Source organism: Polypterus senegalus, chromosome 5 (genome assembly GCF_016835505.1).
Source record: "Polypterus senegalus isolate Bchr_013 chromosome 5, ASM1683550v1, whole genome shotgun sequence".
Taxonomy (NCBI): domain Eukaryota; kingdom Metazoa; phylum Chordata; class Cladistia; order Polypteriformes; family Polypteridae; genus Polypterus; species Polypterus senegalus.
Window position 1 is genome coordinate 129,374,414 of NC_053158.1, and position 24,184 is coordinate 129,398,597.

Below are 24,184 nucleotides of genomic sequence, written 5' to 3' on the forward strand. Positions count from 1 at the left end.
TATCTTCTCTTCAAAGGAGTGCCTGCATCAGGAGCAGAGAATTTCAGAGTGAGAGAGAGAGCGCTCGCAAAGAAAAGCAAACAATCAAAAAATCAAAATGTGTGCTTTTAAGTATTCCGAAGCACAACAATAAAGCGGCATTTTTTAGAGGTGTGTCAGTATCTTCTAAGCAAACAGCCTCTGTGCAAACAGCCCCTCTGCTCACATCTCCTCCGTCAGGCACAGAGAACGTCCGAGAGAGAGAGCGAGATTAAAGCAACAATCAAAAAATCAATACGTGTGCTTTTGTGCTTTTAAATATGCCGAAGCACTGCGATAAAGTGGCATTTCTTAGAGGAGCATCCGTATCCACTAGGCAAACAGCTCCTCTGCTCACACCCCCTCCGTCAGGCGCAGAGAATGTCAGAGAGGGTGAGATAGAGGAATAGACAAGCAAACAATCAAGCACCGCGCGGAATGCATATCTTATATCATTGAGGAGTTTTAGTTAATATGTAATACATGCTCTGATTGGGAAGCTTCTAAGTCATTTGCCAATAGCGTCCCTTGTATGAAATCAACTGGGCAAACAAACTGAGGAAGCATGTACCATAAATTAAAAGGCCCATTGTCCGCAGAAATCTGCGAACCAGCGAAAAATCCATGATATATATTTAGATATGCTTACATTTAAAATCCGCGAGTGAATCTGCGAAAGTCGAAGCGCGATATAGCGAGGGATTACTGTATTATGAACATTTGGAAACTGCAGGTGTAAATTGACTTAAAAAGAAGCATTCAGTGGAAGAGATACATGTATTTTGTATTTAGAGCAAATCAAAGGAGATGATTCAGGCAAGGGTAGAATATGAATGTGAAGGATAAACCTTCTCCCAAATTGATGTTCCAGATGAGCAATTACATTAGTGAGTCTTGTGGATAGATTTAAGTGGAGGCAAGGGTCGGGTTTTTTTGTGTCATATGGAGAGTAAGTGAAGATCTGAAACTCCCAGGTTGTCTGGTGTTTTGTGTTCACATTTTCCAGATCACAAATTGTTACTTCTTGTACACCTCTTTTTCAAACCGTTCCTTGACTAAAAAGAAAACCCCGCTACTTCTTAGCTTTCTTGCGATGAAATCATATAAAAGCTAAACTCCTTTGATTATATATAATCAAACACAATACAGTTGAAACAATATAAACTTTAAAGCAAAAGTTTACATTTAACAATCAGGAGACATTAATAAATTATAAACGTAATTACACAATAATAATAATTACACACATTCGAAGTTCAAAACTGTACACACATCAAAGGGTCCCATTCAGTTCTTTTTAGTAATTTTTTTTCTGATGTAAGAGGAACCCATGCCAGCAAGGAATAATTATTAAAAAGCCAACAAGATCCACAACAAATTAAACCTATGGTTCACCAGTTCACTCTGTCTGGGGATTGGATTACCTTCTGCAAGTCAGAAAACCTTTTATACACAATTGCTCTTCCCTCCTCATAAATGATTAAAAATGACCAATGTCAAGTTTTCTTCCAATTTCAAACATAGCTGCTCATTTCTTAGTGCCCATAAAACACTTTCCTTTTTTTTTGTCTTCAAACCTGCCACTACACTAATTATATGATTTCTTCTTCCTATTTATTTAAGCTAGCAGAAATGCCCTCTTACTCCTGGAAGTAATATACGCCTCAAAGAGATAAACTTCTAGGATTCTGTTTTCCTATTGTCATGATATGGCCTACGATTTTAAAGTATTTTTTTTCCTAACTCCCCCTTGGTCCACTAAAATTTGTTTGAGTTTTGTTTTCAGAGCTTCTGAGGCCAAGGAATTTATTGGTAATATTAATTTGTTTCTTATATTTTTTGATATTGTTAAAAACGATTCATGTTCTCCCACAGCACCATCTTGTTTTCCCTGTGAACACCGTCATTGTGGAGACTGGTTGGTAAAATGACACGCCTATTTCTGTGATGAGGTTCCCAGCAGTCGCTTGTCATGATGTCACTACCACGATGCTATAATATGTGCTATACATTTCTAGTCATCTAAGACCAGATTCTTGGGAAAAAAAAAAAAAAACTCTTTGTGACGATGCCGGTTCTTGCTCCATGCTCCCTCTTCCTTTTTGGAAGCTCTTGAACCCGACACCATCAGTAATGTAACTGGATGAGCTGGGCATTGAGGACAACAAAATGAATCAAGGGGAGATGTGCAAAATTGCTTTTTTTAAAACCAACAAAACAAATCCAAACAAAATCCCAAAATAAGTGCAGTGTTTCGAAATGTCAATAAATAAATTATTCATTAAAAACAGTGAAAATGTGGAGGTTAAAATCCAATAAATAAATTCTTTAAAAACGAGATTAAAATACTGGCTGGAAGCAGTCCTTTAAAAACAAAACCCTTTGCCGCCTTCAGCTGTTGGCTCCCCTGCTTCTCCCATCTGGGCTGTGCACCAGGGGAGTCACCCTGCCTGCAGCTGACTTCTCCCATTGGTCTGGAAGCCTTTTGGTCCCTGGTTCCATAGGGCTCCGCCAAACTGAGAATTGAGTTCCTCCAGTGACCAGGGTGCTTACGCTGGGGCTTCCACCTCCCAAGCCTCTGACTTCCACTGCCTTCCTCTGCCTTATGGTTCAAACCAACCAATTTCTGGTCACTCCTGCTCCTCTCAAGCACTCAGCAGGAGCGACCATTACTTTCTGCCCCGAGTGCTGGCCAAACACTCTACTAAGGCTCACTTCCCAATTGCCACTGCTTATTATAGCGAGCCTGCTCTCACATCAGCTCCGTCGCTTTCAGCTTCCCTTTCTTCTTCCTCTACCCTCCATTATTTCTTTCAATCTTTTTTTTCTTTTCTCCGCAATCAAGCTTCTGATATTTATAATGGGGACTTGGCAGAGGTGTGGCAATTAGCAGCTCCCGGCATCTGTGCACTTAAGTGAGAAAACACCCACATCACGTCACGTATGAGAACTGCATCACTGCCTGTTATCAGGGTTTGTTTCTCTAACTTATGTTTATGTTCTATTTTATTGTTCTTTTTAGTTGTTGTTTTGTTTGAATTATAATTTTTCACTTTTTTTTGCTTTTGTGTAATTCATCTTAATTTTGCTACATTTATTTATTATTTAGTAGTTATATGTTGTGTATTATTTAAATAATTTTGGTATTTTGGTGTCTATTTGATTAGTTAAAAACTCCACCCTGGAATTTTAATAGTCAAGGAATCTGATTCCATCATCTGAGCTTAGATTCATTGCTTTGTTTTGATTCCAAATTAACATTTTTTGTGAACTCTGAATACTTCAGAAACTTTTTCTAGTATTTTCTGGTGAGACATTTTCACTACGATATTACACCCTCACTTTTTCTTCACATTTTATCTTCAATTGAGTTTCCCTTTGTCTCCTGGTTTTGAACTTTTGCCTGTTTTGACTACATCCATCTCCCAATGTGCCACTCAAATCTTCTTGGCTGCCATCCCTACCATAAAAATACTGAGGTTGAGATGATGGTCCCAGTAGTGTGTCCTTGGAATCTCTGGAGCAGAGATCCATTTTCTGCATTTTTTTTTCTTCTACTGGTAGTTGGATTATACTTTTGCATCATAGATTTAGAGTTGTTTTCTTTAGATTGCCGTTCTAGGCAAATACTTCTTCATTATTTCTGCCTTTCCTTTGTATTTCTTTCATTTTTTTATTTTTTTTTAAATAAAATTTTCAGGGCCTGGTCCTTTCAGCCAGGATTTTTTTACGGTTTCCTCAGAGGACATTTTTTTATATTTGGGACATTTGAAAGTATTTTTGAACTATTAAAACAATGTATCCCATTGTTGGACCTGAGTAGACCTTGAAGTCTTCCAATTGAGGCTGGGGTCAGCCTGTCTGCATTAAGGCATCTCTAGATTGGCAGACTGGTGAAGGTCTGCCAAGTCGTGCGTAGAATTCACACTAAAACATGGCGTACGAACAACAGTGGAAATGTACGGATGCACACAAAAATTCAGATGCAGAAAACCATCTGTACGGCAACTTCCACGCACTTCTGCTACATAAATTCTGGTCAGCGTGAAAAGTAATGCTCGTGCACACGCCTGCCATCCCACCCCAACTCCTCCCAGAATTTTGCATATCTTAATATGCAAATCAACATAAATATAAATAGCCCCTTAAGTTTAGCGCTCTGTGAAAAGACAATGGCAGAAGCACAGGGAAAATAGAATTTCAGCAAATACCAAGTGGAGGCAAGGAAATACATGCTATTTAGTGATTTAAGCAGTAGTATAACAAATGGAAGCTGACTGAAAATTCAAGTTCAGAAAGTTGCATTGTGCCCGAAATAAAAAAAAGTGGTCTGATATTAAAGTTGCCATAAAAAGACAAGTCGTTGCCCACCATCTGAGTGTCATACAGAAGTGTATTAGGTTACAGAGTAAAGAAAAAACATAGGGACAGTTAACACTAGAATTACCAAAGCCTACAAAAAAACTTGTAAATCCAGCCCACCTTAAATCCCTTTGCACCTGTCCATCAGCATCTTTTGTCTTGTGAATGTGTTGATATGCACAAGCAGCAAGCTATACCATTCCTCCCACTGCCACAGAACGGGTAAGAAGTTCCCCCAACTTAAGCCTTGATTATTTTGGAGTGAAGTAGTTTTAGATAATAGATCATTATTTGGATCACATACATTTCATGTGTGTTCTGTGTCTACAACAATCTATGTAAACATATTGTTAAAATAGAAATGTTTTTCATGTTTGAGTAATAAATGATGAAATGTAGACATTTAATTGTGTGATTTAATTTATATAAATGTAGTAGCAAGTCTTTTCAGTTGTTAGCTTGTATGGGCATATAAACTGGAATAGTCTGCCATTATTTGTGGATTTATTACTGCATCAAGACCTACATTCTGATTTCCTGGAATTTAGTAAGAAAACCAATCTAAATCTAAACTAAACACAGAGATGTAGAACTAACATAAAAAGGAGTTCATGAACATTATTTTTGTGACTAGATTTTGGTAAAAATGAAAAAGGCCAAGAAGATTATTGTATGAATTTGAACAAATAATAAGACTGATAGCCTCAGTGTACTTCTTTTATAGTATGCAATATGACTTTGCTAAGTTTACAGATTTTAGATCTTGTATTTTTCTTTGTGAATTTTGTTTTGCACTACAATTTAACTAATTGCTAAACGATTGTGGGGTGACTGCCTGCGTTAACCACTCTTTTCCATCTTTAGGAGATCAGTAGGTCACATATAAATCTGCCTTTAGCATAACTCTGGGAAAACGACATAGCTAAAAGTATATGGAACTATAAGCCAGAAGAGTGATTGGGATTCTGGATTTCAGGAATGCATTTTTACCTAGTATAATTTTGACTTTTTAAAGTATTATTTTGCTTTGGATTGCACATAGAAATAATGAAAATTGGTAAAATATTTGGCTTGGATTATTCAACAGAGTTAAGTTGTGTAACTTGGAATTCCTTTCTTTTTAAAATTTATTTCTTTAGTAAGAAAACAGTTATATCACGCCATCCATGGCAATTGTTCACTTTCCAGCCTTGCAAAGAGCAGGAACTCCACCCATTCTCTTGTGTGATAGCAACAGGAGTTCTGGCACGATGGATGAAGAAAACTAGATGTGCATAACATTCGTTTTAGCAAGTACATCTGCTTTATAGTACAACTACCATGTTAAACTTCCTTAAAATAAGAAACTCGGCAAACAGAGGCACTTGAAAATGTTTTTATTCTTATAAATACACTTGCATCTATTTTTAAAAAACTGTTATACATATAATGTCATCTCTAAATTCTTTATATCATGCACCACAAAACATATAAAATTATTAACACACAGATAAATGTAGCGATCACAAGTTATATTTAATCCCTCTGGGAGATAATTCTGAAAAAGTACTGAGTATACACAACTGTTACAGAGCTGCAAACCACTCGTCCCAGTGGGTTTATTAGTGTGGCTGAAGATTTTAATCATGTGAACTTGAAGACAGTTCTCCCCAACTTTATCAACATGTGAACTTACAAACCAGGGGAGAGAACAAACTGAACCTTCTGTTGACAGATTCTTGGAAGTGCTAATCTTTTCTGTGTTGTGCTTCTGCCTGCATACAGAACCCAGCTTAAATGGTCCAAACCAATTCTCAAATAATTCAGGGTGTGACCAGGGGGAGCTCTGTAAGCACCTGAAGGACTGTTCTTATCACATGGATTGGGACAAGTTTAAAGCATCTGCCACCTATGGTCATCAGATCAAATTATAAGGTCTTACAATGGATATTGCACATAGCAGGAAAGATCACTGGATCCTCTTTGTCCTCCTGTAAAGACATTTTTAAAGCATTGCATCTTCAAAGCTTACAGCATTGAGGAAGAATGATCCCACCCCTTCCATGGTCTCTTTGTCCCACTTTTATCTGGCAGAAGGGACTGAAGCAAGAAGAGTGACTGTAGCATCCAAACCAGGTCTGTCAGGTTCTGCAAAGCTTCCACCTCTTGGCTATCTGAACTCTGAACTCTGTGCTGTCCCTCTACCCTCAGACCTGCTCTTAGTAGCTTATTTACATGGAATACATTTGATACACTTCTTAACTGTTATTTTTTTATTAATACTTATTGTTATTATTTATTTATTTCAAATTATTACCATCTATTCACTTACAATTTATTTATTTATTGTATAGCACAGTTCTTTACCTGTCTTGCACTTGTCCTGTGTTAATGTACTGTATATATTGCAGCATGATCCTGGTGAACATTGTATGATATGACAGTAAAGCCACTTGACCTTACTTGGTTTGACTTCTGCGGCTTTTAGTCTTATTAAATACTGTAATAAGTATCCATCTGCCCTTTGTCTGAATCTGCATAATCCATGCCGGAATCTATCCTAACCCTCACTGATATTGGGTCAATTTAGAGATGCCAATTAACCCTAGTATATACACATTGTAGATGTGAGAGGCAAACTAGAGTACTCGTATTAAAAACCGCACTGACTTGAGTTAAATGTGCAAACTCCAAAATGCCAATGTCTATGTTATATATTCTTATATTCTGTATACATCTAAATATAACCAATCTCAAAGGGTGATGAACAAAAGGAACACTTTGCTGTATTTCGTGTCTCCATATGTGAGTAGTACAAGTTGGGCCAAGGCTGGGTGTGTTCCTAAGATCCCCACCAAAAAAAATAAACAAATCACCATCCCTACGACAGTGTGAAAATTGAAGTCATCTACTGTATTTGTTTCTGACACAGCCACTAGGTTGGAGGGTTTGTGGAGTAACCCCCGAGGAAGACAGGAATAGTTCAATCAATCAGTCTTTATTCAGTCAGAGATGAGTACATGGATTCATGCTTTGCAAAGCAGAAGAGCAAAGTTTCCTGGTTTCAATTGGCTTTTAATATTAATTTTTCTCCCTCCCCATCACTTATGAAAATGCATTTAAGTATTTCATCAAATCAGCCAACCATTTCTTTTTTGTGTATGTGTCAAGAGGGGCCCCAAAAAAGGAAAGGTCATCTTTCCTGTGTCTAACAGATGCATTCCTAAAGAAGAAAGTTACCCTGGTTCAGCTTACTTCACCTTGTCTTATGACAGACGCCTGTATGAATAACCTGCCAATATAATAAAACAGCTTTTAATCCTTAGTAGCTTGCAAGCAGTTAAATTTTCTTTCACAGGTTGAAGAGTTGCAGTTTCATTTTATGCATGGAAATGTCCAAAAAGAAATTTTACATGCAAAGAACAATCGATATAAAAATAGTATGAGATTTTCTTGTTTTCTCTATGACAAGTCATGGATTCACACATATGTCAAGCTGAAAATGAAAGGATAGGTGTAGATCAATATTGAATTTAGAGTTAGATACAGTAGTTACTGCTCAGAACCAAATACTGATTCAGTACAGTGGAATACATTCTCCACATTTGCAAGGGTGTTTATGGAAGTCAGAGTTGTAAGGTTCATGTAATATGTCAGTGTCAGATACATTTTTTGTTATGATTTATGGTCAATTGTTTTTTTTATTATTTGAAAATATAGAGTTTGTGTTGAAGATAGTATGAATGCAAAATATATGATGCTAGAGTTTGCCAAGAAATATCCTAGATGTAAAAACTTGGAAATATTGTCAGCAATCTTTAAATAATGAAATCTGCATAACAGCTTCAGTAGAATTTTGGAACATGTTGAACAAAGCATGTGTCACACAACACCAATTTTCTCTTATTATTTTCAAAATATATTTTAAAACCAAAGTCCTTGGTTAGTAAATAAATTACAAGATAGTGAAGTGTCACATTTTATGCTTTCTAAACCCAAAAGTGCAATGCTGTCCAAAACTCATAAATTGTGTACCATTTTTATTACACTACACCCTATGTGTATGTTTAAAACAGAGGTCATTTTGTAGCACTCATCTTTTCAAATTGACACTTTGTGGGATATTATGCAGTCAGCAAAAGAGCTGTTTGGAACAAAGTAAATTCCAAAATTCAGCATATCAAGTAGAATGTGAGAGTAGAGCCATGTAATCCCAGTGTAACAAGTGACATGTGCAGGGAGGCTAAGAGAGTCTCGCCATAGGAAAGCCACGTCACAAAGCTACAAAGCCAGGATGTATAAAACTTACACTCTGAATCATGTGTATGCCATTTCACACGCAAATGTTGTGGAAACTGGCTTTAAGGTAGGGCCAGTTTCGAGTCCTACACAGACTTTTTTGATGTTGGTATTTTAGTAATTCCAGCCAGGAGGACAATGAAATAAAAGTAAATCTTATTTCAATGCACATTTCAATGATGTGTAAGTCACATTCTGATGTTCTTGAACGAATTATATCACAAGGAATTGACATAGTCCATCTGCTGTCTTCAATGTTGCTAATAATGTGTACAATTAATGACAGTCGTTTTGATAATTCTCAAATTCTGTTGGATCGCCATTATTTAGAATTGGCACAAATGTCGACCTCTTCCAGTCGATTGGCCACATTTCTTGCTATAGATGAGTAAGCACCTTCAGAGCTGCTTCCATTTGTTGGAAAATTTCAATTAATATTCCATCAATTCCTTGGGACTTGTTTTTAGCCAATATCTTCAGGGCAGCTTGAACTTTATCCTTCAGTACCTTTGGCTCCTGATCATATTCTGCCACCGGAAATGGTTGAACATCAGCCAACTCTTTTTGGTATAATGAATCTGTATATAGATTTGTCCAGATCTAATTATGCAATTTTCATCACGCTATAACTTAAGTTTGTTATATAGAAAATCACCCGAAAAATCCCAGACAATTGAGAAATGTGCGAACTGACGACATAATGAATCGTCTTTGCGCTGAACTGGAATCGTCCAATCGTAAATCAAAGTCATCCAGATGATGTGGATCTGTATAATTAGATCTAGACCACCCTTTATTCCTTCCATCTTCTTTTGATACCTCCTGCTTCATTTATTATTTCACTCTTAGAAGTGAAGGAGAAATTCAAACCTTGAATCAAAATAGTGAAGGATTCTTTCAGCTTGAAAAATGATGAGCATGTTCTTGCTTTCTGGCTTTCCAACTCCAATTCTTTACGTATTTCATTGTAATATCTTACTTTATCCTTTCAAGATGAATTTGAATTTTTCTGTTCATGTCTTTAACTTTCTCCTTTTTTTCCTTCTGATTTGGGTTCTCTGTGTTCAAAAGCAATTTTCAAGGTTTCTTCTGACATCCACTTTACTGTTTTGTTTCTTCTCTTACTTTGTAATGACTTTTTGCTTTCTTCATGTATTATGTCTTTCCATAACTCGTCTGGTCTTCGATTGTTTGTGCACAACACACCAAATCTTTTCTTAAGGTGATCTCTGAATTCACGTGATATATGCTCAAGGTCATATTTTGGCTCTTGTTGATTTGTTTTAATTTGCTTCAGTTTAAACTTGAATTTTCATATGAGCAGTTCAAAATTGGATACAGTAATCCCTCGCTATATCGCGCTTCGACTTTCGCGGCTTCACTCTATCGCGGATTTTAAATGTAAGCACATCTAAATATATATCATGGATTTTTCGCTGGTTCGCGCTTTCTGGACAATGGGTCTTTTAATTTAGGTTACATGCTTCCTCAGTTTGATTGCCCAGTTGATTTCATACAAGGGACGCTATTGGCGGATGGCTTAGAACCTGCCCAATCAGAGCGTGTATTACATATTAACTAAAACTCCTCAATGATATAAGACAGTGGTGGCGAACCTATGGCACGCGTGCCAAAGGGGGCACTCAGAGCCCTCTCAGTGGGCACGCACGCCGTCGCCCGAGCACAGAGTTCGTTACTATAAAGCCAGAGGAATGCGGGGCCGGGCTGCTCCCCTCACCGCTCCCCCTCTTCACGCGCGGAGGACTTTTCTCACATCACCCGCCCCTCTGCCCAGCAGCCCAATGGGAGCGCTTCCTTCCTCTCCTGTCTGGGGTAAGGCGGGCGGCACACATGCTGCTTGAGGGTGCGGCACGGACTGCAGCCTTTTGAGTCTGTGATTCCCGTGGTGGGGTTGGAGGGATGTGGTATAGCGGGTCCACAGCTCAAAATTGAAAAGGCCAGTTTTAACAGATAATTACCGCACTCGCGGCTTAAAGGGAGTTATGGTAGAGTGGCCGGGGCGGTTTCCGGAGCTTTGTGATGCGGGCAGTCCCGCTTAAGCGCACAGGTGAGGAGTTGTCCGCATCTGTAATTATTGCCGGGAGCTGCTAATCGCCACACCTGATCCACGACCCCGTAATATATAATAGAAGCTCTGGGGGCGGAGCTTAATAGGGTAGACCTGCGTGAAACACTTGAGAGGATCGAAGGGATGACAAAGGACAGCACAGTTAGTTATGAAAATGAAATCCTTAAAGTGTGGAATTCTCTGCCAAATAATCTTAAGTCAATGAAGGCACTTGAGATTGTTTTCCTTACTTTGTTTGGAACATCTTATGCTTGTGCGCAGCTGTTTTCAGCTTTGAATTAAATCAAATCTGACACCAGAAACAGACTAACAGATGACCTGAGTGCTGCATGTGTTGCTCTCAAACTTACAAAGTATGAGCCAAGGTTAGACAAATTATCAGCATGCATACAACAGCAAAAAGCACATTAATTGTTCAAAAGCATACCGAATGCAAACTTTAACCTTTCAACAAAAAGTTGTTTGTATCATTGAAAGCTCTGTTATTATGTTTTTCTTTTAAGACAAAAGATGTTAATGTATGATTTACTTTTCTAAACTAAAAGCTCAGTAGATAGATAGACAGACAGAGCATCAGTATTGGCAGTCCAGTCCAATTTACCATCCAGCTGCACTCCCAGGTAATTATAGGTCTGTACCCTCTGCAAACACTCACCTCTGATGATCACGGGGTCCATGAGGGGCCTGGGCCTCCTAAAATCCACCACCAGCTCCTTGGTTATGCTGGTGTTCAGTTTTAGGTGGTATTCAGGTTAAATTGCCATGTTGGCACTTTGCGATAAATAAGTGGGTTTTGGATTGCAGTTTGGGCACTTGGTTTCTAAATGGTTCGCCATCACTGATATAAGATATGCTTCCCGCGCGGTTCTTGTTTGCTTCTCTCTATCTTTCTCACTCTCTCTGCCTGATGGAGGGGTTGTGAGCAGAGGGGCTGTTTGTACAGATGACACGGAGGCTCCTCTACAAAATGCCGCTTTATCGCGGTGCTTCTGTATACTTAAAAGCACGTATTGATTTTTTGATTGTTTGCTTTTCTTAGCGAGCGCTCTCTCTGACATTATCTGCTCCTGATGGCGCTCTTTTGAAGATAAGATATGTTTGCATTCTTTTAATTGTGAGAAAGAACTGTCATCTCTGTCTTGTCATGGAGCACAGTTTAATCGTTTGGCTAAAGGGTGTTATTTCATGTCTAGAGGGCTCTAATAATGTTAACAGGGTGGGAGAGTTTATAAGGGCTTAAAATATATAAAAATAACCATACAAACATATGGTTTCTACTTCGCGGATTTTCACCTATCGCAGGGGGGTCTGGAACGCAACTCCCGCAATCGAGGAGGGATTACTGTACGGCAATACATCGACAGAGCTGCCAGAAGTCCAGTCAAATTTGGAAGAAGACATAGAATGAGGAATATCATCGCTGATGTCAGATGAATCTTGTTAAAAGCAGAGAATACCAGAAACATTTACTTGTGTTTTATTGTCTACACAAAGGCATTCCACTGTGTAGATCATAACAAATCATGGACAACATTTAGAAAAATGGGAATTCCGAGAATATTTAATTATGCTTATACAGAACCTGGATATAGAATCAAGAGGCAGTTGTCTGAACAGAACAGGGAAACACAGTCAAGAAAGGTGTGCATCAAGGTTGTATCCTTTTTCCATACTTGTTTAACCTATATGCTGAGCAAATAATCGAAGAACCCAGAGTATTTGAGGAAGAATGTGGCATCAAGATTGGGAGACTGATTAAGAACTTGAAATATGTAGATGATACACCCTGCCATGTGGAAGGACAATGATAGAGACCAAGACACTATACGAGATAGATTGATACAGTGGTTGCAACAATGGGGTCAAACCTGTCAGAAATTGTAAGAATGGCACAAGATTGGGCAGTTCTTCATTCTGTCATCAATAGAGTCACTATGAGTTGGAATCCACTCGATGACACCTAACAGCAACGTTTCAATTGCTTGAGTATGTAGCTTGCCTATTTTGTCTATGAAAAGGGTGTCCTGTTTGTTGGTCAACATGATTAGCAATGATAGCGTTATCTTCTCTGGAGGATATTGACAATTACAGGCTAAAACATATTTTCAGGGATCACAATTTTTTGGCTAATGATGATGACTGGCTTATAAACTAATTCAGACTTTCTAGGGCCATCCTCTTGGAGTAGCTTGCTGATTTGGAACCTACATTACAGAGACTATCATGGATAAATCTCTGTTCTGTTATAGGTTTTAACAACTGTAGAGTATTTGTTGACCAGTTAGGAACCTTGCTATTACACTGTCATGCCATCTGCATGGTATGGTATAATTAAGATGCTAACCATGCAATATCCCTACCACAGGGGGAGCAAATTGAGATCAAAAGGGAACTTGCAGCAGCTGTTGATATTTCTAATGTAATCGGTGCAATTGACTGCACAAATGTTCTGATAAAGACACCACCACAGAATGAATTAGCTATTGTAAACAGAAAGCACTTTCATTCAATTAATATGCAACTAATATGTGATGATCATATGTGTCTGATTAACATTGTTGTGAGGTGGCCCAGTTACACCCATGATTCTTTTGATTTTATCAAATAGCAGCATGGGAAGCAGTCTTTAGAATTATGCTCTGTGTAATGTTTGGTTTCTTGGTAAGTAAGGATTGCAGTTATGTTTAGTACTGATTCCTTAAAATATAGATTGTAGTGTTTGGAATCCAATAGTCAAAATAAAAAATCACTCATTGTGATAACTTGTGTGGATAGCCATGGATAGCCTCTGGATATCAACACAACAGCAATTCAGAGGTTTGGATAGTATTGCACTATTGATGTTTACTTGGCAAAAAGATTTTATTTTATCACAAGTTCAATAAAAATGTTCTTAATATATTGCAGTTCTTGCTGTGTATTAGTGGCAGTCTGTATACTGCATGATGGGACATTGCTGTTCCTCTTTCCACTCAGCTGCTCCCACTCTTAATTTTTTCTTTATCCCGCAGAGTATATTTTTTGTGACTCTTCACTTCTGTCAGTAATACCTCAAGTTCACATTCACTTAAATTTTGTTTTCTGCCTTTGTTCTTTCATGGTTTGTAGTAAAGTGGTCACTCAGACACTTGGATTGTTAATATTCAAAAAAGGTGTTTTTACACCATATATGGTTACTGACAGGTGGTGATGGGGAATGGCTAAAAGTTGAGTTGAGATTTATAAAGGAACTTGGTGTGGCATGTGGTGTACATAGTTTTATAAATCTTATTCTTTTTGTGCATACACCTTTAGTTGGTTAAGGGAAAATTTCTTTAGCTGAACTGCAGAACGTGTCATTTTTTAATTGCAACATCTTAGGTTTGTATCTTACATCTACCATCTCAGAGAGAATAACTAGGGAGACAGAACAAGTGGGAGCAGTTCTCTGAGTGGATTCCTTACACAGGGGACAATTGATGACTTCTTTAGGATTGCTCAGGGAAGGGCAAAATGTGACAAGCAACATTTGCACATGTTTTTGAAGTCCTTGCTCATCCAAGTGAAAATAAACTTTGTTAAACTCAGGAAATGTGACTTTCATAAATCATCAGTGACTTTTCTAGGTTATGAAATATGTTCTGGATTAAAGATGGATGACAAATAGGTTACAGCAATTCTTGATTGAAGATAACTAACAAACAAGCTCAATAATTTTTGTTTAATTACAGCTGGAGTTTCATTCAAACTGTAAAACTCCAAATCTTCTTTAACTAAAAGGACCCTTGAGAAATTTAAGTAGTCTGAATTCTTAAATATCCTTGCAGGTACTTATCATTTGAATTGGGAACGGATGTACTGTATCAAACATTGGAGTGAGGTATATTTTATCACAGAAATTTACCATTACCAGAAAATTACATCCATGTGACTTTCCTCCATAAAAGTATCCTTAAAGTAGAAAAATTACAATATTTTAAAAAAGGAATTATTACCTTTAGAATTTACATTTTAAGGATTGATGTCACTTGTTGTAAGGGGTACAACATTCACTGTAATCTTTATAGATCACAAAACCAGGTAGGTGAATTTTTTTCAGTTATTTAATGTTGCTATTTCCTACCATACTACAGATAAGAAAATTAAAAGCTGATGTGTTATCTTGGCAATTTGACACTGGTGGGAACTCTATTGAGTCTGAGTGCATTATTACCTAGAAAAGTTTGTAGGGTTTACTACCTGTAATAAGCACTTAAGTAAAACAGGAACTCAGGTTATAATTGCACTCACAACCAGCAAGGAAATGGAAAAAATGTTTATGGAACAATCACAATTGTAGCCAGTACAGAATCAAAGTAACTAAACCATATTGTATACCAAAAAAAAATTGCAAAAGTGGAAATCATAGTCAATATAATAATCACTCATTTTCTTCAGTCCCTCTCTCACATTATCTGTTTATATATCTTTGATCAATTATCTAGATACATGCTGTTGAGCTGTACCATCCTAATAAAGGTGGAGAGTGATAACACAGCACATCGTGTGATCTCCACATCACATTATGCCAACAAACATAGTACCTATAAACATGCAGAGATATATGCAAGATGGCAATGATAATTTAAACAATTTCATTAAAAAGGGAGGCATAAACGCACTGGACACTGTGTGGTTTTAGCTTTGAAATTCATGCCAGTGGAACTACAAGAAAGTTTTATTTTGGGGACATGACTTTCTACTGGCTATTATGACTGGTGTTCTTTATTAATTTTATTTATTCATTTTTGTTTACTTTCCTGAGGAGTTCCTCCAGCTTCATTATGGCTATTCTGGGTTATCTAAGGTTGAGGAATGTGATATAAATATTTATTTCATCATACCTTAATTCCTGATGAAGTTGAAATATTTGAATATCATATTGTGGTGTAATTTTAAATATTGATTGCCAGTGCCATTATGGTGAGTTACTCGTTGATTGTTGCTGAGGCCCCATTTTCCATTTTGGTTGAAAGTGTTAATGAAAGTGTTTATTTACTAATTTATTGTAGAATTTATTGTTTCCTTTCAACTATAATTCCGACTTTGCTGTACAATTCATATCACAGTATTGAAAGTAATTTTATAAAAAAAAAGATGGTATCCAATTGAAACTTACTTCTGGGTGTTATCCTCAGAGTAATGGTCAGACAGAAATATATATTCAGGAATTACGTACATATTAAAAGAATTGGGTGTCAGGCTGAGGAGCACAACTGACAAGGTAGTCTTTTCTGAAGTTCTGCCTTTGCCATGCACCAGTCCAGGTAAGACTGAGGATATTAGAATGCTTAATGCATGGCTCAAATCTTGATACAGGGTAGAAGGGTATAGGGTTTATGGGGCATTGGGACTTGTTCCACCACAATGGGTTACATCTGAACCAGAGGGACACCAATGTATTGGGGAGGCATATGAGTAGGTTAGTTAAGGATTGTTTAAAATAGAGAATGGCGGGGCAGGCAGTTTAGGACAGGTCACATTCAGAACTTGTCACACACGTGCACATGGGGGACAGTTTAGAGCAGGGGTGTCCAACTCTGGTCCTGGTGGGCTGCAGTGGCCGCAGGTTTTTATTCTAACCCTTTTCCTAATCAGTAAGCGGTTGTCACTACTAATTAACTCCTTTTCCCTTCATTTTAATAGCCCTGTTTAAGGATTCAGTCCTCTAAATTGATTGGCTGCCATTTAATGAAGAAATGAAACAGAATTAAGATGTGAAACAAGCCAACATATGACCAGCTAAATTGGAACCTCAAACTCCAGCCATTTTCACTCCATCCAGTTTCTTAATGAGAAGCCAATTCTTGCTGTCAAAGTCGTTATTGAATATCATGACTTGTTGCTGTTCTTGCTCTGCCACAGCAGACTGTTGATTTTCTAATTTTTCTAAGACCACTGTCAAGATGTTTTGGTGACCTGAGCAGACATAACCGAGACCTTCTCCTTTCTTTATTTTCAAGTTAGCTGGTCATGTGGTGACTCATTTTGTGCCTCGGGATTGTTTGGCTGTTCATTAAAGAAAAAAGAAACAACTGAGGGGTCTGAGTCAAGTTAATTAAAACTAAGGCAAAACAAGTTAATCAGCAGCAAAAACGGCTCACTAATTAACTGCGGTCCACCAGAACTAGAGTTGGACAACCCTGGTCAAGAGGTTCAAATACTGATATTCATCAGCTAGACTAGGGGTTGGCACTCTCACTTAATCCTCTCTCCTCTTGTTCCTCTGCAGTTCACCCAAAGACCCGGCCCCTTGATGACATCATCACCTGTCCACCCACTGTTGACATCACTTTCAGCTAACACTGATGACATTATTTCCTATACCCAGAATCCATCACACCTCCACATTAGTTCCTGTTCCAGCCATCCTGACTCCACCTCTTCCTTTTATCCACCATATTTAAGCTCAGTTAACCAGTTTCATTTTGAACTCCACCTGGAAAGATGTGTTTTCTTTATTTTGCAGTATATGGGGTGGCCATCCCCAAACCTTTTTGTGTCTGCTTTTTACTACAAACTATACATGGGGGAACAAACAACAGCGTAGAAATAAAAATTTGTAGTAATGTAAATTCTAACCCAACATATAAATGTAGAAGGAGTAACACATTAAAATAACTTGCCTTAATGCTAGAATTATCAACAAAAAATGAGTGGTATATAGCAGAGCATAATTATGATATTTGTGGTAAAAATGTAACATCTTATTAAAGAAAGAAACATCCTCTAACAGGACAATTCAGTAATTGGGCAGAAGAAAAGCTGTTCATGGTATCTTTTAATTACTTCTCAGCAAAATGCCTTGGAGGGAGCATTCTTCAAAAGCAGTCTGTTACAGCATGGTCAGAATGGTCCAAGAAAACAAAGAATAGAGGTTCATTTTATAAGCTATTGAATTTACATACAGTGTCAATCAATACATACATTTTACTTTGTCTGGTTCATTGGTTTACACCCAAATGAATTATATAAAATAAAGGTCTGTGTTATTCTGGTTCTTCTTATACCTTTGAGTTTTTAATTCAGTATGTTAAAGCACCAACGCAGGGTGAAAACTCTGGATTTAGTATTTTGTAATAATAAGTATAGAGGGTGTAGAGGTGATTGAACCACTAGTGTCAAGTGACCATAATATAAAAACGGTTCTCAGTGTTTTGTAAGAGTGCAGATGCAAAGACTAAAATTGTTAAGTTTAACTTTGGTAGGGCAATTTTTGAGTAGATGCAGCCAAGTCTAAGGAGGTTAGACAGGGATCATCTTTTAAGTGTGGAGACAGCCAAGGAGCAGTGGAACAGTTTTAAAATGTTTTATATATAATTCAGGACAGGTACTGTACATACCTAAATTTGGAATTAATAGGACATTTTTAAAAACTCCACCATGGGTTAATAAAGAGTTAAAAACAAAGGTTCAAAGAAGAAAAAACAGCTGTGTAAGGCGTATAAGACTAATGACTCCAAAGTGAATGGTAGTGCATATGAGAAAATGAGGGTAACCATTAAAAAGGATATTAGGAATGTTAAAATACATTTGGAGCGGAATATAGCAGATAAGGCGAAAGACAACCCTGAAGAAATTCTTTCTGTATTTTGGTAGTAAAAAACCATCAAGGCTTCATGAATATTAAAGGGGAATTAAAAGATACAGACAGTGAAACAGTGGATGTTTCATACTTGCATTTTTCTGATGTCTTCACAAGTGAGGAAGTGGATAACCTCCCAGCAGTAAACTGGACTACTAAGGAAGTACTGAGTGATTTAGAAATTGCTGAGGGAGATGTATTGCTCAGATTAAATAGGCCAAAATCAAACCAAACACCCAGACCATCTGTACAGTACTTAGATACATCTCTGGATGCACTGGGACACATCATCAGTGATGTTTCCTAAGATCATCGGGTGTTTCGGGTCTCTCAAGATCAGACACCCTCTCTCAGGTGACCCAGCTGGGGTTGATCACGCCCCAACTTGTATCCCAGCAGCACTGGCCCACTTTGCGGACCTCTTGATCCAAATCCACCTCGAGGCTCTTTCTGCGGCTTCTGTGATGGACTTAATGGCTCTCCTCTTTGCCGCTCCTGTGATTCCAAGCCTGGCAAAGATCTTACACAGGGATCGAGCGGAAAAGCCTCTGCACCCTACTTCTATAGGCTCACAGCAAGCCTTCCAGCCCTTCCTTCGGCAGTCCTCAATGAGCTCCTGGTACTTGAGCCGCTTACACTCATTTGCCTCTTCCATGCGGTCCTCCCATGGGACTGACAGTTCCAACAAAAGGATTTGCTTGGACGATGCAGATGTTAAAACTATATCGGGTCTCAATGAGGTTGATGTTACAAATTCCGGGAACTTGAGCTGCCTGCCCAGGTCAACCCGCAGCTCCCAGTGTGCTGAAGATGAAAGGAGGCTAATTGATTTTTGCTTTGCTTGCGCCTGCTCACCAGCCCTTATGAAGGCAATTCTTCTCTGGCTTCCAACATATTTATTGTTGGCCACTGCCTGTGAAATGGTCTCTGCTATACACTTTAGGACCTGATCGTGTTGCCAACGGTATCGGCCCTCTCCAAGGGCAGATGGGCAGCTACTCAGAATATGCTCCAGAGACCCTTGTCCAGGACAGAGTGGACACGTTGGAACTTCACTCTTGCCCCAAACATGCAAGTTCGTTGGGCTGGGGAGCACGTCGTACACAGCTTGGACCAGGAACTTAATACGCTGTGGCTCTGCCTTCCAGATGTCATTCAAGGTGATCTTCCTCTCCAGCGCTCCTTCCCACCTCTTCCATGCCCCTTGCTGCCGCATGCTCACCGCCCTGCTGGTCCTCACCTCCTCAACACCTGCTCGGACGTCCTCTAGGACCAATTCTCGTCTCACCTTGCCCTGAGCCTTGTTGTACTGTGGCTTTGGGATTGCTCCCAAACCTGCTCGCCCCGTTGCCACTGTACCCACAAGTGCCTTGTATCTCAGCCGAGACTCTGCCAACTCCAGTCCCTCTTGTGCTCCTGTTCGCACTTCAATACCTGCTGCTGTTACTCTAGAATCTACAGAGCCTTGGTAGACTAGGGCCTCTCTTATACGAGGAACCCTGAACTCCTCCTCCAGACTGCTGAAAGGAAGCTGAAGCTTATTACTCCTGCCATATAGTGCTACACTCGTTAGACTGCGAGGCAGGCCAAGCCATCTTCGGAGATGACAGCTGATCTTCCTCTCCAGGGCCTCTCCTGTAGACATCGACACTTCATACACCAACAGCGGCCAAAGAATCCATGGCAAAATGCCATGCTGGTATACCCATGCCTTAAATCTGCCAGGTAAACCCGACTTATCCACTGCCGACAACCAATCTTCCAGCTTCTTGATCGTTGTCTGTATTGACGCAGTATCTTTGAGGCTACAGTCAAAAACCTTACCTAGGCTAGTGACTGGTTTCTCATTAATTGATGGTATTGTTACGCCATCCACTGAGAAGCGAAACTTGTCCACCACTTTCCCTCTCTTCAGTACCATAGACCTGGATTGTGTTGGCTTGAAGCTCATCCTCGCCCAAGAAATGAGCTTAACCAGGCCCTGGAGAATCCACCTGCACCCAGGCACTGAGGTAGTGGTGACTGTCAAGTCATCCATAAAGGCTCTGATCGAGGGCTGTCAAATCCCAGACTTGGACAGGGGGCCTCTGCACTCCGTTCCAGCAGCCTTGACCAACATATTCATCGTGAGAGCAAAAAGGATCACAGAAATTGTACAGCCAGTAATTATCCCTTTCTCGAGTCGATGCCAGTTTGATGTAATGCTCCCTGAAGTAACTCTCAGCCTGAAATTACTGTAATAATCCAGAATGAGACCCTTGATCTTACAGGGTACATTGTGCCGATCTAGAGTCGTCTCAACCAGCTTGTGAGTGATTGACCCATATGCATTGGCAAGATCCAGCCAAAGCACAGCTAAATCTTCATTTCCCTCGCGTGCTTCCCTTATCAATTGTGTGACGACTCCAGTATGTTCCAGGCACCCTGCCACTCCAGGAATGCCGCCCTTTTGTACCTATGTGTCAATATAACCATTCTTCAGTAGGAAGTCTGCCATCCTTCTAGCTAAAATACTAAAGAAGATTTTGCCCTTCACACTGAGAAGTGAGATAGATCGAAAGTGCTCCAGTTTTGTTGAATTCTCCTCCTTAGGGATCCAGACGCCCTCTGCCTCCCTCCACTGTTCTGCGATGATCCCTCTTCGCCAAATCACTCTGAGGATCTTCCAGAGGATTCGAAGGAGTCCTGGGCAACGCTTATACACCTTATATGGTACTTGACTGGGACCTAGAGCAGAACTCGCTCTGGCTGCTGTTACCACCTCTTGAACTTCATTCCAGGTGGGTTCTAAAGTGTTGAACTCAACTAGTGGTGCTGGTACCTTCAAGAAAGCTGTCTGTAGCCCTAACTCTTGCTTTCTGTCTGGATCACTCAGGGTGTTATACAGGAAGTGATCTACCTCTTCCTTAGGGCAATCCAAACCTCCACTACGCTTCTCTCTCAGCAGTCTTCTTGTAAAGCCAAAGGGGTCAGCTACAAATGAGGTTCGCCTCCTGGCTCTTTCAACTCTCCGCCTCCTATGCCATTCTGCTCTACGCATCGTCATCTAATATTTACCCTCAAATTCTTAAGAAGGCTAGCAAATACATATTTAAACCCTTGACACAGATTTTTACGAAGTCACTGTGCACTGGGGAGATTCCGAAGGAGTGGAAAATGTAAAATATTACCCCATTATATACAAAGGGTGACCGGGCAGATCCAAGCAACTATAAGCCAGTAAGCTTAAAGTACATCACAGGAAAATAAATGGAAGGAAATATTAAGGGTAGGCAACACATGACAAGTACAGGAGTTTTTCTGGACAGTCAGCATGGGTTCAGAAGAGGGAGGTTATGTTTTACAAACATGGAATTCAATGACAAAGCAACAAAAGGATATAATCAAAGTGGAGCATATGATATTATTTATCTTGATTTTCAGAAAGCATTTGATAAGATGCCGCAGGAGAGGTTGAGTATTAAACTAACAAAAGTGGGTGTAAAGGGTGATGTTTGTAGATGGCTGCAGAATTGGCTCAGATACAGGAAACAGAGGGTTATGGTGCAAGGAACCCTATCAGAATTGGCTGATGTTAAGAATGGGGTTCCACAGGGGTCAGTGCTAGGGTCTCTGCTATTTTTAATATATATAAATGATTTAGATAGTAATATAAGTAACATACTGGTTAAATCTGCAGATGATACCAAGGTTACTGGATTGGCAGATAATTTTAAAATCTGTTAAATCATTACAGAAGGACTTGGACAGCATACAGGCTTGGTAGATTTGTGGCAGATTAAATTTCATGTCAGTAAATGTAAGGTATTACACAGGAGTACACAATGGGAGGTCTAAATATTGAGAGTACACTTTAAGAGAAGTATTTGGGAGTCATATTGGATTCTATGCTATCAACTTCCAGACAGTGTTCAGAATGTTAGGTTATATAGCACAATATGTAGAGTACAAGTCCATGGAGGTTGTGCTCAAGGTTTATAACGCACTGGTGAGGCCTCATCTGGAGTATTCTATGCAGTTTTGGTCTCCAGGCTACAAAAAGGACATAGCAGCGCTAGAAAAGGTCTAGGGAACAGTGACTACGTTCATTCTAGGGCTTCAGGGGATAAATTATGAAGAAAAATTATAAGACCAGAGCCTTTTCGGCTCAATCAAAAGAAGATTAAGAGGTGACAGTGTTTAAAATTATGAAGGGAATTAGTACCGTGGATCGAGACTGTTATTTTAAAATGAGTTCATCAAGAACATGTGGACACAGTTGGAAACTTGTTAAGGGTAAATTTCACACAAACATTAGTACGTTTTTCTTTACACAGAGAACCATAGACTCTTGGAATAACCTACCAAGTACCGTGGTAGACATTAAGACTTTAAGGACTTTCAAAACTAGACGTGATGTTGTTTAGAAGAATTAAGTGGATAGGACCAGCAAGCTTTGTTGGGCTGAACGGCCTGTTCTCGTCTAGATTGTTCTAATGTTCTAACATATCAATAATTTTTCTGCATTCCAATTTTTTTAACTGAATATATTAATGGACTCTGTTGATGACAATAGCCTCACCATTTCAATGTCAGTGTGAAATTAAACCCATTTTTGTTTCTGCAGATTTGGTAAAGTCTTTTTTTACTTAGTTTAACTGAAGAATTAGCAAGTTCTCAGAAAGAACTAATTGGAATTTCTAACAAATGTTTTGCTAATGGGACAAGAAATATTACCCAGGGACAGACAGAAGGTATGACAGCAAATATGAGACATCCCCCTGAGAGTTCCTTTTTGAAAACATGGCTCTGGGCAAGGAGGTAACAGATTTTTTGATCCACTCCATCTTCCATTTTTTTCAGGCTATGGCCTGTATTTATGTTTTGTTTTTCTTGTCTATATCTCCCTAAACCTATGATTATGTGTGGATGACGATGAAGAGTGCTATGATTCTTGATCTTTAGCAATTTTGTTTCAAATTTATTTTTACATTTTGGACATCGGAGAATCTCCTTGTGTGGATATTTTGGTAAGTTTTGTCTCTAGGCAAATAATTATGATGTGTTCCTTTTATTGCAGTGCCGTTTGTTTATGCATTTGCAGCACTGTTTTGGGTTGCTGTGGCTAGGATATGGGTCCCATTTACTGAAACATGCCCCCAGCAGAAGAAGTGTCATGTAATGTTATTGGCATGACACATAAAAAAGAGATTTCAGTTGGTAATTTCCAGTGTGTTTGCTTCTTTCTAGTGTTCTTTGGTTTGAAATTTATGGTAAGCTTTTTTTGACTACATCTTCTGATCCCCTTTTACTGGCTTCTTTTTGTAGAAGTTCTTTTCTATCTTGAATTTATTTTTTCTCTTTTTTCCTCCAAGGAATTACAATGAGATTTCTACAGCAAAATACTGAATACTATGGAGATGGCATGTTGCATTGACATGTTATTTGCTGCTTTGGAAAGGGTGTGGAGTAGAAGACCAGTTGATAATAACCAACTTCACATGTCTCTACGCCACATCTCCTACAATGGTTTAATATGTGTCATCCTAACAAACTGAATAGATGGATTCAGAGCCCACACCTTAGGAGGATACTGTCATGGATCTGTTATAATTTTTATCACTGTTCTGGTAAAGCCATTTTGTTTTCTGTTTGGTCTTAACATTTTGTGATAATTTTTGTATGGCCATATTGTTTATGGTTGCTAAGCTTCTTGCTGGTCATAAGACATGGAGGATATATGATTAACTGTGTCTTCTCTAACCACATACTATATCATATATACACGATATATATATATATATATATATATATATATATATATATATATATATATATATATACGAGATATATAT

At 38.8% G+C, this 24,184-nt stretch overlaps 1 long non-coding RNA gene across 2 annotated transcripts in view; it reads left to right on the forward strand.

Annotated features, from left to right (window-relative positions):
- The window catches only part of LOC120530005, a 66,595-nt gene extending 42,693 nt beyond the window's left edge, over positions 1 to 23,902 (forward strand). Inside the window, exon 3 of one of the 2 annotated variants that reach the window (XR_005633866.1) lies at positions 23,705 to 23,902. This is a non-coding gene — a long non-coding RNA (uncharacterized LOC120530005). Of the gene's footprint in view, positions 1 to 5,519; positions 5,727 to 23,704 lie in introns of those variants that run through there. The other variant, XR_005633867.1, reaches the window with a different exon arrangement.
- The last annotated feature ends 282 nt before the right edge of the window (positions 23,903 to 24,184 follow it).